The following is a 21,427-nucleotide window of genomic DNA, read 5'->3' as shown; positions in this document are numbered from 1 at the left end:
GGCATGCTTTGGTAAAATGAAGCCATGTTATCAGAAATTAGCTGGATCAGATGTGTGGTTCCCAGAGGAGGAAGGAAGGAGAGGAGGATGAAGGTGGTCAAAGGTACAAACTTCCAAGTACAAAAGAAATAAGGTCAAGATTTAAAAACTCACCAGTTTAACCTTTTGTAATGGGGTGTATTTCTGTTTCTTTAAAGGCCTGTGGTCTTTTGTTGAAAATCAGGCATTTGTAAAAGAAGTCATCTTCTCTCCCAGTGATCGCAGGCTGTCTCTGTACAAAAGACCATCACTGATAAGCCCAGTAAAAGGTTGAGACCTTCTCAGGCCTTTTCTGGGCATGTGTCCTGTCTGGGTATTTGTGTATATACTTTCTTCCCTACGCTAGTCTGTCCAAACTGTAGATCTTTGATTTGTCTTTAGGACTTTCATAAAACTATCTTCATCAATCTATAGTTGATTTAATATTCCTGTAGGGGAATAAGAGCCTGGAGCTTCCTAGTCCAGTAATTTGCTGATGTTAGTCACTGTTTTCAAGGCCTTAATTTCCCAAAGAGGCTTATTCCAGCTTCTTCTCAATGTCTTAGATATCCTATGATATTTTTCTGCCTGTCACCTTACCTTAGGCTTCTGTGAAACTGCAGGGCCCCTGCAGTTTTATAGGCCTGCCACGCTTCACATGGCTTCCGACCTGAAATCTAAACTTTGCTGCTCTTCCCCAGCTCTGAGTCAGGTGAGACAGAAATTATTTTGTCAGAGTGCAGACAGGTTAGAACTTTGCAAATATATTCTACTCTGCTCATTCTAGCTTGAGGCAGGGAACTAGGAATCGGGTCACTTCTCCCTGACTATGTAAGGCTATACCCATGAGGGAATGGGACAAAGGTGAGTAAAACACCACAAAATTCCCTACTGTTTTGAATGTGCCTTTTCTTGATTGAGCTTGGACGGTAAAGCGTCTGCCTACAATGTGGGAGACCCAGGTTCGATCCCTGGGTCGGGAAGATCCCCTGGAGAAGGAAATGGCAACCCACTCCAGTATTCATGCTTGGAAAATCCCATGGGCCGAGGAGCCTGGTGGGCTACAGTCAATGTGGTCGCAAAGAGTCAGACACAACTGAGCGACTTCTCTTCACTTCACTTCTTCACTGTCTTGATTGAGCATTTATTTGCTTGGTTACTGTATCATTGATTTCCAGAGTTTTCATAAGATTCTTTCAAGTAATGTGTAATTATGTTATTTCTTCTTGTGAAGAAATAGAAACTTGGAACTTCCTAGCTTCCTGTTATGACATGATCCTCTACATAGAAAACCCTAAAGACTCCACCAGAAAATTACTAGAACTAATCAATGACTATAGTAAAGTTGCAGGATATAAAATCAATACACAGAAATCCCTTGCATTCCTATACACTAATAATGAGAAAACAGAAAGAGAAATTAAGGAAACAATTCCATTCACCATTGCAATGGAAAGAATAAAATACTTAGGAATATATCTACCTAAAGAAACTAAAGACCTATATATGGAAAACTATACAACACTGGTGAAAGAAATCAAAGAGGACACTAATAGATGGAAAAATATACCATGTTCATGGATTGGAAGAATCAATATAGTGAAAATGAGTATACTACCCAAAGCAATTTATAGATTCAATGCAATCCCTATCAAGCTACCAACAGTATTCTTCACAGAGCTAGAACAAATAATTTCACAATTTGTATGATTTTTTTTAACTTTTGATCCAAATGCTTTTTGAATATAATACAAGATTGCCATTCCAAAGTAAAAAAACTAACTTACTACATGACTTTTATTTGTATTATATGATGCCAGTAAGTACCTTGTTGAACTAGTCTTTTTAAAAAGTTTCGGTAGATCAGCCAGTTTCTACTCATTAAAAATAATAATATCAAATAATATTATTTACTTCAATTTCATTCTGGTTTTATTCACTTCTTTTTTTTTTTTTATTTTATTTTATTTTTTAAACTTTACATAATTGTATTAGTTTTGCCAAATATCGAAATGAATCCGCCACAGGTATACATGTGTTCCCCATCCTATTCACTTCTTTATTCAAACTAAGAGCAGTGATATCACCTCACTTTTGAGGTAGTGAGTGCACTTTATGGTATTTAGGGAATTATGCTTTGTTTTGAATATGATTTCAGCATTGATATAGAAGACTTCAATGACTTAAAAATTTGTTCTGAGTCTGTCATTGTAGAGAAGCCAGAGTCAGCAAAGTCTTCATATCAACAGTGTTCCTTCTACGTTGTTTGATAGTTTAATATATAATTGAAGGGAGAGAGTGCTGAGATTGAGTCTGTTATTGTTAAATCAAATCCACCTATTTTGTTTCTGTGTCTTAGTACCAGAGTTAGTTTGGAATTAATTATGTATAAGTAAAAGTTTTAGTAATGTTTGATCAATGTGTAGCACCATTCCAACAGTTAAGTAACAGTTAAGTAACATGCATGAAATACAGAAGTGTTCATGTGATTTTATAAATGCCTTTTTTAGATTTAATAAAAAAAAAATAAAACATGAAGTTTAAGTAACAATTACAGTGAAATCAATGCTCTACTGAAAATCTTAAGGTAGTGAGCTATTAATTTTCTAGCTACATCCCTCACCATAAAATAAAAAGCTGATGATGACCTTCACTGAGAAGGAGGAGGTCACTTATCTTCCAAGGATCAAGTGTCTTTTAATTTCATGGCTGCAGTCACCATCTACAGTGATTTTGGAGCCCCCCAAAATAAAGTTTCTCACTGTTTCCATTGTTTCCCCATCTATTTGCCATGAAGTGATGGGACCAGATGCCATGATCTTAGTTTTTTGAATGTTGAGTTTTAAGCCAACTTTTTCACTCTCCTTTTTCATTTTTATCAAGAGGCTCTTTAGTTCTTCTTCACTTTCTGCCATAGCGGTGGTATCATCTGCATATCTGAGGTTATTGATATTTCTCCCAGCAATCTTGATTCCAGCTTGTGCTTCATCCATCCGGCATTTTGCGTGATGTACTCTGCATAGAAGTTAAATAAGCAGGGTGAAAATATGCAGCCTTGACACACTCCTTTCCCAATTAGGAACCAGTCTGTTGTTCCATGTCCAGTCTAACTGTGGCTTCTTGACCTGTATACAGATTTCTCAGAAGGAAAGTGAGGTGGGCTAGTATTCCCATCTCTTAAAAATTTTCCAGTTTGTTGTGATCCACACAGTCAAAGGCTTTGGCATAGTCAATAAAGCAGAAGTAGATGCTTTTCTGGAACTCTCTTGCTTTTTCAATGATCCAGCTGGTGTTGGCAATTTGATCTCTGGTTCCTCTGCCTTTTCTAAATCCAGCTTGAAGTTCTTGGTTCACGTACTATTGAAGCCTGAATCACGTACTATTGAAGGAGAATTTTGAGCATTACTTTGCTAGCATGTGAGATAGGTGCAATTGTGCAGTAACTTGAGCATTCTTTGGCATTGCCTTTCTTTGGGATTGGAATGAAAACTGACCTTTTCCAGTCCTGTGGCCACTGCTGAGTTTTCCAGATTTGCTGGCATATTGAGTGCAGCACTTTCACAATATCATCTTTTAGGATTTGAAATAACTCAAGTGGAATTCCATCACCTCCATCATAGTGATGTTTCCTAAGGACCACTTGACTTCACATTCGAGGATGTCTGGCTTCAGGTGAGTGATTACACCATCGTGATTGTCTGAGTCGTGAAGATCTTTTTTGTACAGTTCTTCTGTGTATTTTTGCCACCTCTTCTTAATGTCTTCTGCTTCTGTTAGGTCCATACCATTTCTGTCCTTTATCGAGCCCATCTTTGCATGAAGTGTTTCCTTGGTATCTCTCATTTTCTTGAAAAGATCTCTAGTCTTTCCCATTCTATTGTTTTCCTCTATTTCTTTGCATTGATCACTGAGGAAGGCTTTCTTATCTCTCCTTGCTATTCTTTGGAACTCCACATTCAGATGGATATATCTTTCCTCTTCTGCTTTGCCATTTGCTTCTCTTCTTTTCACAGCTATTTGTAAGACCTCCTCAGACAACCATTTTGCTTTTTTGCATTTCTTTTTATTGGAGATGGTCTTGATCCCTGCCTCCTATACAATGTCATGAACCTCCGTCTATAGTTCTTCAGACACTCTACCTATTAGATCCAATCCCTTGAATCTATTTCTCACTTCCACTATATAAGTGTAAGGGATTTTATTTACATCATACCTGAGTGGTCTGGTGGTTTTCCCTACTTTCTTCAATTTAAGTCTGAATTTGCCAATAAGAGGTTCATGATCTGAGCCACAGTCAGCTCCCAGTCTTGTTTTTGGTGACTGTATAGAGCTTCTCCATCTTTGGCTGCAAAGAATATAATCAATCTGATTTCATCATTGAGCATCTAGTGATGTCCATGTGTAGAGTCTCCTATTGTGCTGTTGGAAGAGGGTGTTTGCTATGACTAGTGTCTTCTCTTGGCAAAACTCTGTTAACCTTTGCCCTGCTTCATTTTGTACTCTGTGGCCAAATTTTCCTGTTACTCCAGGTATCTCTTGACTTCCCACCTTTCCAGTCTAGTCCCTTAAAATGAAAAGAACATCTTTTTTGGATGTTAGTTCTAGAGGGTCTTGTAGTTCTTCATAGAACCATTCAACATCAGCTTCTTCATCATTACTGTTTGGGGCATAGACTTGGAATACTGTGATATTGAATGATATGCCTTGGAAATAACAGAAATCATTCTGTCGTTTTTGAGATTGCATCCAAATACTGCATTTTGGACTCTTTCTTGACTCTGAGGGCTACTCCATTTCTTCTAAGGATTCGTGCTCACAGTAGTAGATATAATGGTAATCTGAGTTAAATTCACCCATCCCAGTCCATTTTAGTTCACTGATTCCTAAAATGCTGGTGTTCACTCTTGCTATCTCCTGTTTGACCACCTCCAATTTTCCTTGATTCATGAACCTAACATTCCAGGTACCTATGCAATATTGCTCTTTACAACAATGGACTTTATTTCCATAACCAGTCCCATCCACACCTGGGTGTTGTTTTTGCTTTGGCTCTGTCTTCTTATTTTTTATGGAGTTATTTCTCTACCTATCTGCAGTAGTATATTGGGTACCTACCAACCTGGGAAATTAATCTTTCAGTGTCCTGTCTTTTTGCCTTTTCATACTATTCATGAGGTTCTTAAGGCATGAATATTGAAGTGGTTTGCCATTCCCTTTTCCAGGGAATGTGCCATTCCCTTGACCACATTTTTGTCAGTACTCTCCACCATGACCCATCTGTCTTGGGTGACCCTAAAGGGCATGACTCATAGTTTCATTGAGTTAAACAAAGCTGTGGTCCATGTGATTGTATTGATTAGTTTTCTGTGATTGTGGTTTTAATTCTGTCTGACATCTAATGGATAAGGATACAAGGAAACTCTAAGCAAGGTGGAAAGACAACCCTCAGAATGGGATAAAATTACAGCCAACAAAACATCTGACATTGGATTAATTTCCAAAATATGGAAGCAGCTCATAGAACTCAATGCCAGAAAAACAAACAACCCAATCAAAAAGTGGTGAAAATACCTAAATAGACATTTCTGCAAAGAAGACATACAGATGGCTAACAGACTCATTAAAAGATGCTCAACATCACTCATTATTAGAGGAAATACAAATCAAAATTACAATAAGATTTCACCTCACGCTGGTCTGAATGGCCACCATCAAAGAGTCTATAAGCAATAAATTCTGGAGAGAGTGTGGAGAAAAGGGAATGCTCTTACACTCTTGGTGGGAGTGTAAATTGATACAGCCACTATTGAAGATGGTATGGAGATTCCTTAAAAAACTAGGGATAAAACCACCAGATGATCTAGCAAACCCAATCCTAGGCATATACCTGAGGAAACCAATGTTGAAAAAGACACATGTATCCCACTGTTCATTGCAGCACTATTTACAATAGCTAGAACATGGAAGCAACCTAGATGTCCATCAACAGACAAATGGATAAAGAAGTTTGGTGCATATACACAATGGAATATTACTCAGTCATAAAAAGGAACATATTTGAGTCAGTTCTGATGAGGTGGATTAACCTAGAACCTATTATACAGAGTGAAATAAGTCAGAAAGAAAAAGATATATATCGTATTCTAATTTGTATATGCGGAATCTAGAAAAACGGTAGAGAAGAATTTATTTACTGGGCAACAATGGAGAAGCAGACAAAGAATAGACTTATGGACATGGGGAAAGGGGAGGAGAGGCTGAGATGTATGGAAAGAATAACATGGATACTTACATTACCATATGTAAAATAGATAGCCCACGGGAATGTGCTATATGTTTCAGGAAAGTCAAACAGGGGCTCTGTATCAACCTAGAGGGGTGGGATGGGGAGGGAGATGAGAGGGAGGTTCAAAAGGGAGGGTATATATGTATACTTATGGGTGATTCATGTTAAGGTTTGCCAGAAAACAACAGAATTCTGTAAGGCAATTATCCTTCAATGAAAAGTAAATAAAACAAAGCACGTACAAACACACAATGGTGTACAAGAATCTATACATTCCAGTTGTTATTTTTAAAACAATATAAATGTAAGAAAAATATAGAGCGTGCACCCCCCAAAAAAAGATCAAGTCTGTACATTCTGAAATAAAATTTATGGTTTTAATTAAAAAAAAAAAATGCGTGGAGATAATGGTGTAAACTAGGACTGTCCCTGGCAAACTGAAATGCATGGTTCCCTAACCTAACATGTGATCTTCTAGCTCTAGGTTGCTCTGTCTACAGTATTCAGCCCTACATGTGGTTTCCACAGTTTGCAGACAAATGCTGTCTTGTATAACTTCAGATCAAAACAAATGCATGATATTGCTCAGTGAGTTGTCCCTGAGAGGGCATAGAAATCCTAGGGTAGGGAATTTTCCAAATCTAAACAGAGAGGATGTGGTATTAGTATAGTATATGGCTAGTATGGTATGTAGTCCCTTGAAAAAATGCACAGAACCTGATTTCTCCTCCTCAAAAACCAAGTTACTCTATGCATCTACATTACTTCATTGTGCTTCTATTTCCTGATCTATAGTGGGAAAGAGTAGTTCGAATAGATGATTCTGTTCTAAAGGTATTTCAAGCACAAACATTCTGAGTCTGAGCAACAGTTCTAAAAGACTTTCATGCTTCTAATAAATAACAGCACAAACTAAAGTCATTTACATACAAATGATGTGAATTTTTAGGCCTCTCTTACAATGGTTGAAGAGAAAGGTTATAGAAACCTGCACCACCCTTCTCCCCCTATTTATTGTCTGTTGTTCATGCACCAAGTATGCTTGATCTCTTTTCAAAATAACACATCATCGAAAACTCCAGTATAAGATTTTTTGGTTAGAGGATGATAAATGTTAGAGGAGCATATGACCCCTTTTATTGATCATGAAATGAAAATAAGGGCACCAGGGTTTTTATTCATTCCTAAAGCATTATTTAAACCATATTATCTGTAGGATTCTGTGCTATTTGCACTGAAAGAAGAATATCACCCTAGGGACCCTAGCATGCTTTCTGGCAGTAATAATGGAAGCTCTAGAATTGTTCTCTCTTTGCCAGTGCAGTGATGGATAGTGTTAGGCCTGGGAAGTCCATATACTTGTCTGATTCTATTATTGGAAGGTTAGATGACTTAGGATGAAGGTTAAGCTAAGATAAAGATTAGTATTACGATGAAGGATAACTTTGGAAGAAAAACAATACATTTCTGTTTATAAATATGTAAAATTCATATATATTTAGAGTGGAACTAATATATTTAAAACAATTAGAAATAGTTCAGTTCAGTCACTCAGTCGAGTCCAACTCTTTGAGACCCCATGAACCGCAGCATGAAAGGCCTCCCTGTCCATCACCAATTCCAGGAGTTCACCCAAACCCATGTCCATTGAGTTGGTGATACCATCCAACCATCTCATCCTCTGTCGTCCCCTTCTCCTCCTGCCCTCAATCTTTCCCAGCATCAGGGTATTTTCAAATGAGTCAGCTCTTCGCATCAGGTGGCCAAACTATTGGAGTTTCAGCTTCAACATCAGACCTACCAATGAAAACCCAGGACTCATCTCCTTTAGGATGGACAGGTTGGATCTCCTTGTGGTCCAAGAGACTCTCAAGAGTCTTCTCCAACACCACAGTTCAAAAGCAGAAATTCTTCGGTGCTCAGTTTTCCTTCAGAGAAGGCACTGGCGAGCCACTCCAGTGTTCTTGCCTGGAAAATCCCATGGACAGAAGAGCCTGGTAGGCTGCAGTTCATGCGGTTGCTAAGAGTCGGACATGACTGAGCGACTTCACTTTCACTTTTCACTTTCATGCATTGGAGAAGGAAATGGCAACCCACTCCAGTGTTCTTGCCTGGGGAACCCAGGGATGGGGAAGCCTGGTGAGCTGCCGTCTATGGGGTCGCACAGAGTCGGACACGACTGAAGCGACTTAGCAGCAGCAGCAGTTTTCTTTACATTCCGACTCTCACATCGATACATGACCACTGGAAAAACCATAGCCTTGACTAGACAGACCTGTGTTGACAAAGTAGTGTCTCTGCTTTTCAATATGCTGTCTAGGTTGGTCATAACTTTCCTTCCAAGGAGTAAGAGTCTTTTAATTTCATGTCTGCAGTCATCATCTGCAGTGATTTTGGAACCCTGAAAAATAAGGTCAGCCACTGTTTCCACTGTTTCCCCATCTATTTGCCATGAAGTGATGGGACCAGATGCCATACTCTTAGTTTTCTGAATGTTGAGCTTTAAACCACCTTTTTCACTCTCGTCTTTTACTTTCATCAAGAGGCTCTTTAGTTCCTCTTCACTTTCTGCCACATGAGTGGAATCATCTGCATATCTGAGGTTATTGATATTTCTCCCCGCAATCTTGATTCCAGCTTGTGCTTCTTCCAGTCCAGCGTTTCTCATGATGTACTCTGCATATAAGTTAAATAAGCAGGGTGACAATATACAGCCTTGATACGCCTTTTCCTATTTGGAACCAGTCTGTTGTTCTATGTCCAGTTCTAACTGTTGCTTCCTGACCTGCATACAGATTTCTCAAAAGGGAGGTCAGGTGGTCTCATATTCCCATCTCTTTCAGAATTTTCCATGTTTCATTGTGATCAATACAATCAAAGGTTTTGGAATAGTTAATAAAGCAGAAATGGATGTTTTTCTGGAACTCTGTTACCTTTTTCCAATGATCCAGCGGGTGTTGGCAATTTGATCTCTGGTTCCTCTGCGTTTTCTAAACCTAGCTCGAACATCTGGAAGTTCACAGTTCACGTATTGCTGAAGCCTGGCTTGGAGAATTTTGAGCATTACTTTACTAGCATGTGAGATGAGTGCAATTGTGCAGTAGTTTGAGCATTCTTTGGCATTGCCTTTCTTTGGGATTGGAATGAAAACTGACCTTTCCCAGTCCTGTGGCCACTGCTGAGTTTGCCAAATGTGCTGGCATATTGAGTGCAGCACTTTCACAGCATCATCTTTCAGGATTTGAAATACCTCAACTTTAATTCTATCACCTCCACTAGCTTTGTTCATAAGGATGCTTCATAAGGCTCACTTAATGTCACATTGCAGGATGTCTGGCTCTAGGTGAGTGATCACACCATCATGATTATCTGGGTCATAAAGATCTTTTTTTTACAGTCTTCTGTGTATTTTTGCCACCTTTTCTTAATATCTTCTGCTTCTGTTAAGTCCCTACCATTTCTGTCCTTTATCGAGCCCATCTTTGCATGGAATGTTCCCTTGGTGTCTCTGATTTTCTTGAAGAGATCTCTAGTCTTTCCTATTCTGTTGTTTTCCTTGATTTCTTTGCATTGATCACTGAGGAAGGCTTTCTTATCTCTCCTTGCTATTCTTTGGAACTCTGCATTCAAATGTTTATATCTTTCCTTTTCTCCTTTGCTTTTCACTTACCTTCTTTTCACAGCTATTTGTATGACTTCCTCAGACAGCTATTTTGCTTTTTTGCATTTCTTTTTCTTAGGGATGGTCTTGATCCCTGTTTCCTGTATAATCATGAACCTCCATCCATAGTTCATCAATCACTCTGTCTATCAGATCTAGTCCCTTAAATCTATTTCTCACTTCCACTGTATAATCATAAGGGATTTGATTTAGGTCATACCTGAATGGTCTAGTGGTTTTCTCCACTTTCTTCAATTTCAGTCTGAATTTGGCAATAAGGAGTTCATGATCTGAGCCACAGTCAGCTCCTGTGTTTTGGCTGGCTGTATAGAGCTTCTCCATTTATGGCTACAAAGAATATAATCAATCTGATTTTGGTTTTGACCATCTGGTAATGTCCACGTATAGAGTCTTCTCTTATGTTGTTGGAAGAAGGTGTTTGCTATGACCAATGCGTTCTCTTGGCAGAACTCTATTAGCCTTTGCCCTTCTTCATTCTGTACTCCAAGGCCAAATTTGCCTGTTACTCCAGGTGTTTCTTGACTTCCTACTTTTGCATTCCAGTACCCTATAATGAAAAGGACATCTTTTTTGGGTGTTAGTTCTAGATGGTCTGATAGGTCTTCATAAAACTGTTCAACTTCAGCTTCTTCAGTGTTACTGGTTGGGGCATAGACTTGGATTACCATGATATTGAATGGTTTGCATTGGAAACGAACAGATCATTCTGTCGTTTTTGAGATTGCATCCAAGTACTGCATTTCACACTTTTTTTTGACTATGATAGCTACTCCATTTCTTCTAAGGGATTCCTGCCCGCAGTAGTAGATATAATGGTCATCTGAGTTAAATTCACCCATTCCAGTCCATCTTAGTTCACTAATTCCTAGAGTGTTGATATTCACTCTTGCCATCTTCTGTTTAACCACTTCCAATTTGCCTTGATTCATGGACCTAACATTCCAGGTTCCTATGCAATATGCTCTTTACATCATCGAACCTTTCTTCTGTCACCCGTCCCAACCACAACTGGGTGTTGTTTTTGCTTTGGCTCCATCCCTTCGTTCTTTCTGGAGTTATTTCTCCACTAATCTCCAGTAGCATATTGGGCACCTCCTGACCTGGGGAGTTCATCCTTTAGTGTTCTATCTTTGCCTTTTCATACTATTCATGGGGTTCTCAAGGCAAGAATACTGAAGTGGTTTGCTCTTCCCTTCTCCAGTGGACCACTTTCTGGCAGAAATAGATCATAGTTCAAATCTCAGCTCTACTGGTAATAGTTTTATGATTTTAGACCAAGTTATAGACCAAGGTACTTATTCTCTGAGACTTAGTTATCTCATTTATAGAATGGACTATTAATTCTAACTCAAAGAATAGTTGCAAAAATTAAGTAAGTAGAGCTCCAGCAGTCACTGTAGTGTCACAGATCTCGTACCAATTACTTTTTCTTGACTGAGAATCTTAGACCACCTGCATCAGGAAGATCCCCTGGAGGAGGAATTGGCAACCTACTCCAGTATTCCTCCTGGAGAATCCCATGGACAGAAGAGCCTGGCAGGCTACAGTCCATGGGTTCAAAAGAGTCAGACACAAAGTGTTGTTGTTGTTGTTGTTTCCTAAACCTTGTTTTTTATTAGGCTTGCATAAACTAACACATGCCATCTCTCCCTATACCCTGTGATCCCAGATGTAAGCATTAATAACTAATTCACAAGCTGTGCTAATTCAGAAGATAGGGACTATCTTTTTGGACACCAGTGCCAAATGTTCAATACTCATTAGAGCAATTGTTTTGCATATTTTGAGAATACACTATTCCTTTCTATTATTTTTAAGTTTATAATTATTTTTGAATCTGGAGAAAAGGCTATATGCCCAGTCTGGTCATGAGCACTTTATTTGACATAAAATGTGTTACTATCTTTGACAGAATAAATGAAAAAATTTAGGACGCCCTACACGGCTGGAACATACTATGTTCCAGAAGTCCTCCAAACAACTGACGATGAGGGATAAACGAGTGGGAGAGACATTAGATTGTGAAAAGAGGGCTTGTGTAGCACATTAGGCTCCTGCTGAGGTAGATCAAGAAGTGTCTTACCATCTCGAGATTGTGTAATACATTTCACAATGCCCATCTGGAGCATCGTTTTGATTTGTATTCCTATAAGTCAACTTCAATTTCCAGTACTATCTTCTGTCATTTTCTGTTATACAGTGAATCAAACATTTATGGCTGACTATAGATTTCTCTTGAAAAAAAAAAAAAAAAAGTGAAGGAAGATGATGAGGAGGAGGAAGGAGAAGCAAAGTGGATTTGTTCCTAGGTGTTTAGGATCCTATTGTAGTTGCAATGGTGTTTAGGTGCTTTTAACCTCCAGACTTTAATTTTTAAAATTCATTAATTTTCTCAATTAACTTTTTTAAAAAAGTGAACTTGAGGAAAAGAAACATAGGGTTGTAGACATTTTTAATCTTGTATTATGAAGTTGAGATCTTACTCATTTATCTTTTCTTAACTTACCCCCAACATGTCCTCCAGGCTGGGAGAAATATATTCTCATGGAATACTATCCAGTTTACAACCTCTTTCCAAATACCCATATACTAAAGGGATTAATTCCCAACAAGAGAAGTAAAATTTCCAGTTAAAAATGTACTGAATTTAACATAATATCTTCTGATTGAAAGAATATTTGTCTAGCTCCCTGGCCTGGAGTTTTTCAGTTCCTCATTTTTTCCCTACTTTTTTCTATTCTTATGTGTAATCCTAGTGACACCCATCATTTTTAGCAAGCAATCTATAATCTGGATTTTTAAAGCCTTGCTCTCCTAAAAGGCTGAGTGTTCAGTATTGAGAAATATGTATTAGTGAGCATAGACTGTACTTTCTAATAGTTCTCTGGTAGTTTTCCAAACACATCAATCTTTCACTTATTTTTAAGTCATTGATTTTTGGACCTAAGATTCTAAAAGGATTATGAAATTAAAAACAGATATCATACCTCTAGTGGGTTTTTGCCCATAATACATTTGCTCTTATATTCAGCATAATTCCAACTGGCTCTATTGTCTGTTTTCCTAGACTACAAAGAGGCAGTTCAGTTCAGTTGCTCAGTCGTGTCTAACTCTGCGACCCCATGGACTGCAGCACGCCAGGCCTCCCTGTCCATCACCAACTCTCAGAGTTTACTCAAGCTCACGTCCATTGAGCTGGTGATGCCATCCAACCATCTTATCCTGTCAGCCCCTTCTCCAGCCTTCAATCTTTCCCAGCATCAGAGTCTTTTCAAATGAATCAGTTCTTCACATCAGGTGGCCAAAGTATTGGAGTTTCAGCTTCAGCATCAGTCCATTTAAATCAGGTCTACTGGCAGTGTCCAAAATGGAGAGCAGACAGAATAGCAATTGATAGAGTAAGAAACACACTCAAATGTACAGATTAAAGAATTTACAAAAAATGAAATTATTGTTGACATTGAAGTAAATTCCTTATACTCAGAAAAATAAATTTATGTTCAGTTTATTATGCTTAAGATATGAATGTCTTACGTGATAAATTTTAAAAATGAACTTTGTCAGTCACTTGCTGGTTTCTACTGGATATATTTTTTCATGTTTATAAATTCTCTGGTGTGACTTCAGATATTTTCTTCAGTAGTAACAACATGCAAACGTATTTTCTTCACTGCAAATTAGAAAGCACATTAAGTAGTATTATGATAATGATATATACATTTTAAGTCTTTAAATATTTCCAGGCAACCCTCTTTCAAGAACATCACATGATAATGTTTTCTTTGATAAATACAGTATTTCCTTAACATCTATTATGTGGGTCGGGAATATTGTCTAAAACTGAGTGCAACTGTAAATAAGACATTAACACTAACCTGGAAGAACAAAAGTCTACATAGGACCTAGGTCCCCACTGGTAGTCACACTGAATGTCCTTTTGCCCACTTAAAACCACTGAATGAGATAATACAGGTGGAATTTTGTGGCACCTGAGAGAGACTCAATCAATGTTTGTTGATATCGATTCCACTCACAGTTCCATTTTTTCTTCTCAACAACCCAATAAGGCAAAAATTACCACCATCCATCCCTGTTGACCTTCAACATGTTGCTAAATCTCTTAAAGTCAGATTCATTAACTGTAAGATAGATATACAGATACCTAACTTATGGAGTTATTGTGAAGATTCAGTAAAAAGTGAAATACATAGCACACAGTTTGTGTTGAATATTCTTTCCTATCCTTTTAAATGTGTAATTCCAGAGCTTCAGATGAAAGAGCCAGAACATCATGTTGGAATCTGTTTGGTTTGCTCTTTAGAGTTTAATTAAGTCATTTTCATATTTTAAGCATCATTTTTTATTTTTTTGCAAATTAATGCAAAATAATCTTGCAGTGTCCTGTTGGGAACATTGGAATAGAACAAGTGCCCAGTGGTGCTAGGATTTTATTTTGCTGATGCTTATTTAAAAAAAAAAAAATCCAGGTTGTCGCATTGGATTTCTATAAAGCAGAATCATAATTCACATTTGGGCTCTATATTGTGTCAGCTTGCCTCTGTATCCAGAGTCCCCTAATGTAGGCTCATGGGCATCCCTGGGGTCTCAGTGATTTAAAAAAAAAAAAAAATCTGCCTGCAAAGCAGGAGACAAGGGTTTGAGCCCTGGCTTGGGAAGATCCCCTGGAGAAGGAAATGACAACCCACTTCAGTATTCTTGCCTAAGAATTCCCATGGACAGAGGAGCCTGGTAGGCTATAGTACATGGGGAAGCAAAGAGTCAAACATGACCTAGTGACTAAACACAAGAGTACACAAAGTAGGCATGTGCCATTTTAGACACTTCATAGTTTCTTTTGGCTTTTGCTCTTCTCCAGTTTTTAAAGTATCTAGTTGGGGTGTAACATTCAAGATAAACCACGTGGTTAGTGTGTGTGGCCAGGGCAGACTTTTCAAGAGTGTGTAGTTGATCAAGGAGAAGTTCAAGAGTAGGATGGAGAATCTAAAAAAAATATTGTACAAATGAACTTTACAAAATAGAAATAGATGTAGAAAACAAACTTATGGTTACCAAGGGGTAATGCCGGGGGAAAGGGGAGAGAGATAAATTGGAAACTGGGGACTGACATAAACACATTACTATATATAAAATAAATAACTAATAAAATCCTACTGTACAGCACAGGAAACTATTCAGTACTCTAGTAGAATTTCTACTCTGGGAAAAGAATATTAAAAAGAGTATATATATGTATATGTATAAATTATTCATTTTACTTACACCTCATACTAACACAGCATTTAAGTCAAGTATACTCCAATGAAAAATTAATGTAAAATAAAACATCAAAAACACAATTAAAAGGCAAACTACCATCAGGAAAAGCATTTGCAATATGGAAGAGATATCTTGATATATGAAGAGCCCTAGGAAAAATAAAATTGATAATCAGTTCAGTTCAGTCACTCAGTCGTGTCCAGCTCTTTGCGATCCTATGGACTATAGCACACCAGGCTTCCTTGTCCATCACCAACTCCTGGAGCTTGATCAAACATAAGCAATTAACTGAAGAAAAAATACAAATGCCAAAAAAGAGAAAATACTGAACTTTGCTATCAATCAAAGAAATAAAACAATTTACCATTAAAAAAAAAAAAAAGGAATAGGATGGAGGAGAATGTGAGGGTTTGTCTGAAGTTTGGTGAGCCTAGAAGTTGTCATCAAACAAGTACCAGGAAGCACAGATCAGAAAACAGCTAACAAGAGCTATATACAGGAAAATGGATTTTGGAGAGGGAAGTTCAGATCCTAAGAGTATCACGGGAGTAATAGAGTTTTAGTTACAAAGTTTCTCAAATTCTTGGTGATATTTCTAGATATGACAAGAACAGAACACTACAGCTGTATTAACAGCGATTTAGTTAATATAACTGAAATGCAGGACATTTCTCATGATGAGTAAGATAAGAGTTTGCCCAAGACAAATAACAAGGCTGAAATAAAAGAATAGACAAGTTAATCAGCAAGTGGTTTTTGAGTTCTAAACATGTATTTCACACTATATTAGGCCCAGGAAGCTACAATAATGTAGTAGAATATTGACTTCTTAAACTAGCATTTAGGTAAAAATGTTCTTCATGACTTGGTGACAATATTGAGGATTGAAGATTGTGATATAGCATTTAGTCTCATTAACATATCTGAAGACTTCACTGTGCTTTACCATCATTTTAGTCCTCTTTAAAACACCTTTCTTTCATTTTACTATGTGATGAGATATATAACTTGACCTGGTCAAATAAAAGTTTCTGTTTTCATGCAAGAGAACTATCATACACAGGGACCATGTTGTTCAGTTGCTCAGTCGTATCTGACTCTTTGTGACCCCATGGACTGCAGCACACCAGGCTTCCCTGTCTTTCACTATCTCCCAGAGCTAGTTCAAACTCATGTCCATTAAATCAGTGATGCCATCCAACCGTCTCATCCTTTGTTGTCCCCTTCTCCTCCTGTCTTCATTATTTCCCAGCATCAGGGTCTTTTCCAGTGAGTCAGCTCTTTGCATCAGGTGGCCAAAGTATTGGAGTTTCAGCTTCAACATCAGTCCTTCCAATGAAATATTCAGGACTGATTTCTTTTAGGATTAACTGGTTTGATCTCCTTGCAGTCCAAGGGACTGTCTTCTCCAACACCACAACTCAAAAGTATCAGTTCTTCAGCACACAGCCTTCTTTATGGTCAAACTTTCACATCCATACACGACTACTGGAAAAACCATAGCTTTGATTAGACAGACCTCTGTTGGCACAGTAACGTCTCTGCTTTTTAATATGCTGTCTAGGCTTGTCATAGCTTTTCTTCAAGGAGTAAGTGTCTTTTGATTTCATGGCTGCAGTCACCCTCTGCAGTGATTTTGGAGCCCAAGAATACAAAGTCTGTCCCTGTTTTCATTGTTTCCCCATCTATTTGCCATGAAGTGATGGAACTGGATGCCATCATTTTTTTTTAATTTATTTTAATTGGAAGCTAATTACTTTACAATATTGCGTGTTTTTTTTTTTTTTTTTTACCATACATTGACATGAATCAGTCACAGGTGTGATGAATCACTCCCGTCCCCAAACCCCATCCCATCCCTCTGCATTGTCCCAGTGCACCAGCATTTAGTGGCCTGTTTCATCGGGAGTTGGTGATGGACAGGGAAGCCTGGTGTGCTGCGATTCATGGGGTCACAAAGAGTCAGACACGACTGAGCAACTGATCTGATCTGATCTGATCTTCATGCATCAAACTTGGACTGGTCATCTATTTCAAATGTGGTAATATACGTTTCGATGCTATTCTCTCAAATTATCCCACCCTTACCTTCTCCCACAGAGTCCAAAAAGTCTGTTCTTTACATCTGTGTCTCTTTTGCTGTCTTGCATATAGGGTTGTTGTTACCATCTTTCTAAATTCCATGTATATGCATTTATATACTATATTGGTGTTTTTCTTTCTGACTTACTTCACTCTGTATAATAGGCTTCAGTTTCATCTACCTTATTAAAATGGACTCAAATGCATTTTTTATAGCTGAGTAATATTCCATTGTTTATATGTACCATGGCTTTCTTATCTGTTTGTCTGCTGATGGACATCTAGGTTGCTTCCATGTCCTGGCTATTGTAAACAGTGCTGCGATGAACACTGGGGTACACGTGTCTCTTTCAATTCTGGTCTTTGGTGTGTATGCCCAGCAGTGGGATTGCTGGGCCATATGGGAGTTCTTTTTCTATATTTTTAAGGAATCTCCATATTGTTCCAAAGAAGGCAATGGCACCCCACTCCAGTACTCTTGCCTGAAAATTCCATGGATGGAGGAGCCTGGTAGGCTGCAGTCCACGGAGTCGCTAAGAGTCAGACACGACTGAGTGATTTTACTTTCACTTTTCACTTTCACGCATTGGAGAAGGCAATGGCAACCCATTCCAGTGTTCTTGCCTGGAGAATCCCAGGGACAGGGGAGCCTGGTGTGCTGCCATCTATGGCATCGCACAGAGTCAGACACGACTGAAGCGACTTAGCAGCAGCAGCAGCAGCCACACTGTTCTCCATAGTGGCTGTACTATGTTGGTTTGCATTCCCACCAACACAGTAAGAGGGTTACCTTTTCTCCACACCCTCTCCAGCATTTACTGTTTGTAGACTTTTTGATAGCAGCCATTTTGACCGGCGTAAGATGGTACCTCATTGTGATTTTGATTTGCATTTCTCTGATAATGAGTGATGTTGAGCATCTTTTCATGAGATTGTAGGCATCTGTATATTTTCTTTGGAGAAATGTCTGTTTAGTTCTTTGGCCCATTTTTTGATTGGGTCATTTATTTTTCTGGTATTGAGCTGCTTGTTTATTTTGGAGATTAATTCTTTGTCAGTTGTTTTGTTTGCTATTATTTTCTCCCAATCTGAAGGCTACCTTTTCACTTTGCTTATAGTCTCCTTTGTTGTACAAAAGCTTTGAAGTTTAAGTAGGTCCCGTTTGTTTATTTTTGCTTTATTTCCATTACTCTGGGAGGTGGGTCATAGAGGATCTTGCTGTGATTTATGTCAGAGAGTGTTCTGCCTATGTTTTCCTCCAGGAGAGTTATAGTTTCTAGTCTTACATTTGTATCTTTAATCCACTTTGAGTTTATTTTTGTGTAAGGTGTTAGAAAGTGTTCTAGGTTCATTCTTTTACAGGTGGTTGATCAGTTTTCCCAGCATCATTTGTTAAAAGAGATTGTCTTTTCTCTATTGTATATTTTTGCCTCCTTTGTCAAAAGTAAGATGTCCATAGGTACATGGATTCATCTCTGGGCTTTCTATTTTGTTCCATTAATATATTTCTGTCTTTATGCCAGTACAGTACTGTCTTGATGACTGTAGCTTTGTAGTGTAGTCTGAAGTCAGGCAGGTTGATTCCTCCATTTCCACTCTTCTTTCTCAAGATTGCTTTGGCTATTCGAGGTTTTTTGTGTTTCCATACAAATTGTGAAATTTTTTGTTCTGGTTCTGTGAAAAATACCGTTTGTAGCTTGATAGGGATTGCATTGAATCTATAGATTGCTTTGGATACTATACTCATTTTCACTATATTAATTCTTGCAACCCATGAACATGGTATACTTTTCCATCTATTTGTATCATCTTTGATTTCTTTCATCAGTGTTTTATACTTTTCTATATATAGGTCTTTTGTTTCTCTAGGTAAAGTTATTACTGTTTTATTCTTTTTGTTGCAATGGTGAGTGGAATTGTTTCCTTAATTTCTCTTTCTCTTTTCTCATTGTTAGTGTTAGGATTGTTATCTCATTGTTAGGATACAAGGGATTTCTGTGTATTAATTTTGTATCCTGCAACTTTACTATGTTCATTGATTAACTTTAGTAATTTTCTGCTGGTGTCTTTAGGGTTATGTACATAGACGATCATGTCATCTGCAAACAGTGAGAGTTTTACTTCTTCTTTTCCAATCTGGATTCCTTTTATTTCTTTTTCTTCTCTGATTGCTATGGCTAAGACTTCCAAAACTACGTTGAATACTAGTGGTGAGAATTGGCACTCTTGTCTTGTTTCTGACTTTAGAGGAAATGCTTTCAATTTTTCACGATTGAGGATAATGTTTGCTGTGGGTTTATCATAAATGTCTTTTATTATATTGAAGTATGTTCCTTCTATGCCTTCTTTCTGGAGAGTTTTTTTTTTTATCATAAATGGGTGTTGAATTTTGTCAAAGGCTTTCTCTGCATCTATTGAGATGATCATATGGTTTTTATCTTTCAATTTGTTAATATGGTGTATCACATTGATGGATTTGTGAATACTGATGAATTCTTGCATCCCTGGGATAAAGCCCACTTGGCCATGATGTATGATCTTTTTAATATGCTCTTGGATTCTGTTTGCTAGAATTTTGTTGAAGATGTTTATGTCTATGTTCATCAGTGATATTGGCCTGTAGTTTTCTTTTTTTGTGACATCTTTTTTCTGGTTTTAGTATTAGGGTGATGGTGGCCTCATAGAACGAGTTTGAGAGTTTACATTCCTCTGCAATTTTCTGGAAGAGTATGAGTAGGATAGGTGTTAGCTCTTCTCTAATTTTCGGTAGAATTCACCTGTGAAGCCCTCTGGTCCTGGTATTTTTTTTGTTGTTGTTGGAAGATTTTTGATTACAGTTTTGATTTATGTTCTTGTGATTGGTCTGCTAAGAGTTTCTATTTCTTCCAGGTTTAGTTTTGGAAGGTTATACTTTTCTAAGTATTTGTCCATTTCTTTTAGTCGTCCATTTTATTGGCATATAGTTGCTGATAGTAGTCTCTTATGATCCTTTGTATTTCTGTCTTGTCTGTTATGATTTCTCCATTTTTATTTCTAATTTTATTGATTTGATTCTTCTCCCTTTTTTTCTTTATGAGTCTGGCTAATGGTTTCTATATTTTATCTATCTTCTCAAAGAACCAGCTTTTAGTTTTGTTGATTTTTGCTAGCGTCCTTTGTTTCTTTTCCACTTATTTCTGCCCTGATTTTTATGATTTCTTTCCTTCTACTAATGTTGGGGTTCTTCATTTCTTCCTTTTCTAGTTGCTTTATGTGTAAAATTAGTTATTTATTTGTTTCTCTTGTTTCTTGAGGTAAGCTTGTTTTGCTATGAACCATCCTCTTAGCACTGCTTTTACTGAATCCCATAGGTTTTGGGTTGTCTTGTTTTCATTTTTTTTCTATACAAATTTTGATTTCCTTTTTTATTTCTTCTGTGATCTATTGATTATTCAGAAAGGTATTGTTTAGCCTCAATATATTTGTATTTTTAGTAGTTTTATCCTGTATTTGACATCTAATCTTACCTCATTGTGATCAGAAAAATGCTTGAAATGATTTTAGTTTTTTTTGAATTTACCAAGACTAGATTTATGGCCCAGGATATGCTCTATCCTGGAGAATGTTCTGTGTGCCTTTGAGAAAAAAGTGAAATTCATTGTTTTGGGATGAAATACCATATAGATATCAACTAGGTCTAACTGGTCCTTGTATCATTTAAGGCTTGCATTTCCTTGCTAATTTTACATTGCCTTGATCTATCCATAGCTGTGAGTGGAGTATTAAAGTTTCACACTATTATTGTGTTACTTTTAATTTCCCCATACATACTTCTTAGCATTTTCCTTACCTGCTCCTGTGTTGGGTGCACATATTTATAATTGTTATATCTTCTTGGATTAATCCTTTGATCATTATGTAGTGTCCTTCTTTGTCTCTTTTCACAGTCTTTATTTCAAAGTCTATTTTATCTGATATGATTACTACTCCTGCTTTCTTCTGGTCTCCATGTGTATGAATAAGTGTTTCCAGCCCTTCACTTTCAGTTTGTATGTGTTTGGTTTGAGGTGGGTCTCTTGTAGACAGCATATTTAGGGGTTTAA

At 37.5% G+C, this 21,427-nt stretch overlaps 1 protein-coding gene across 5 annotated transcripts in view; it reads left to right on the top strand.

Moving 5' to 3' along the window:
• Positions 1–21,427, top strand: part of LINGO2 (leucine rich repeat and Ig domain containing 2) — a 1,449,181-nt gene that overhangs the window by 859,468 nt on the left and 568,286 nt on the right. The gene's annotated exons all lie outside the window — the stretch shown is intronic.

The sequence above is a fragment of the Bos mutus genome, chromosome 8, assembly GCF_027580195.1.
Source record: "Bos mutus isolate GX-2022 chromosome 8, NWIPB_WYAK_1.1, whole genome shotgun sequence".
In the NCBI taxonomy this organism is placed as follows: Eukaryota; Metazoa; Chordata; class Mammalia; order Artiodactyla; family Bovidae; genus Bos; species Bos mutus.
The sequence above is the reverse complement of the archived record's forward strand: the minus strand, read 5'-3'. Positions and strand labels throughout refer to the sequence as shown.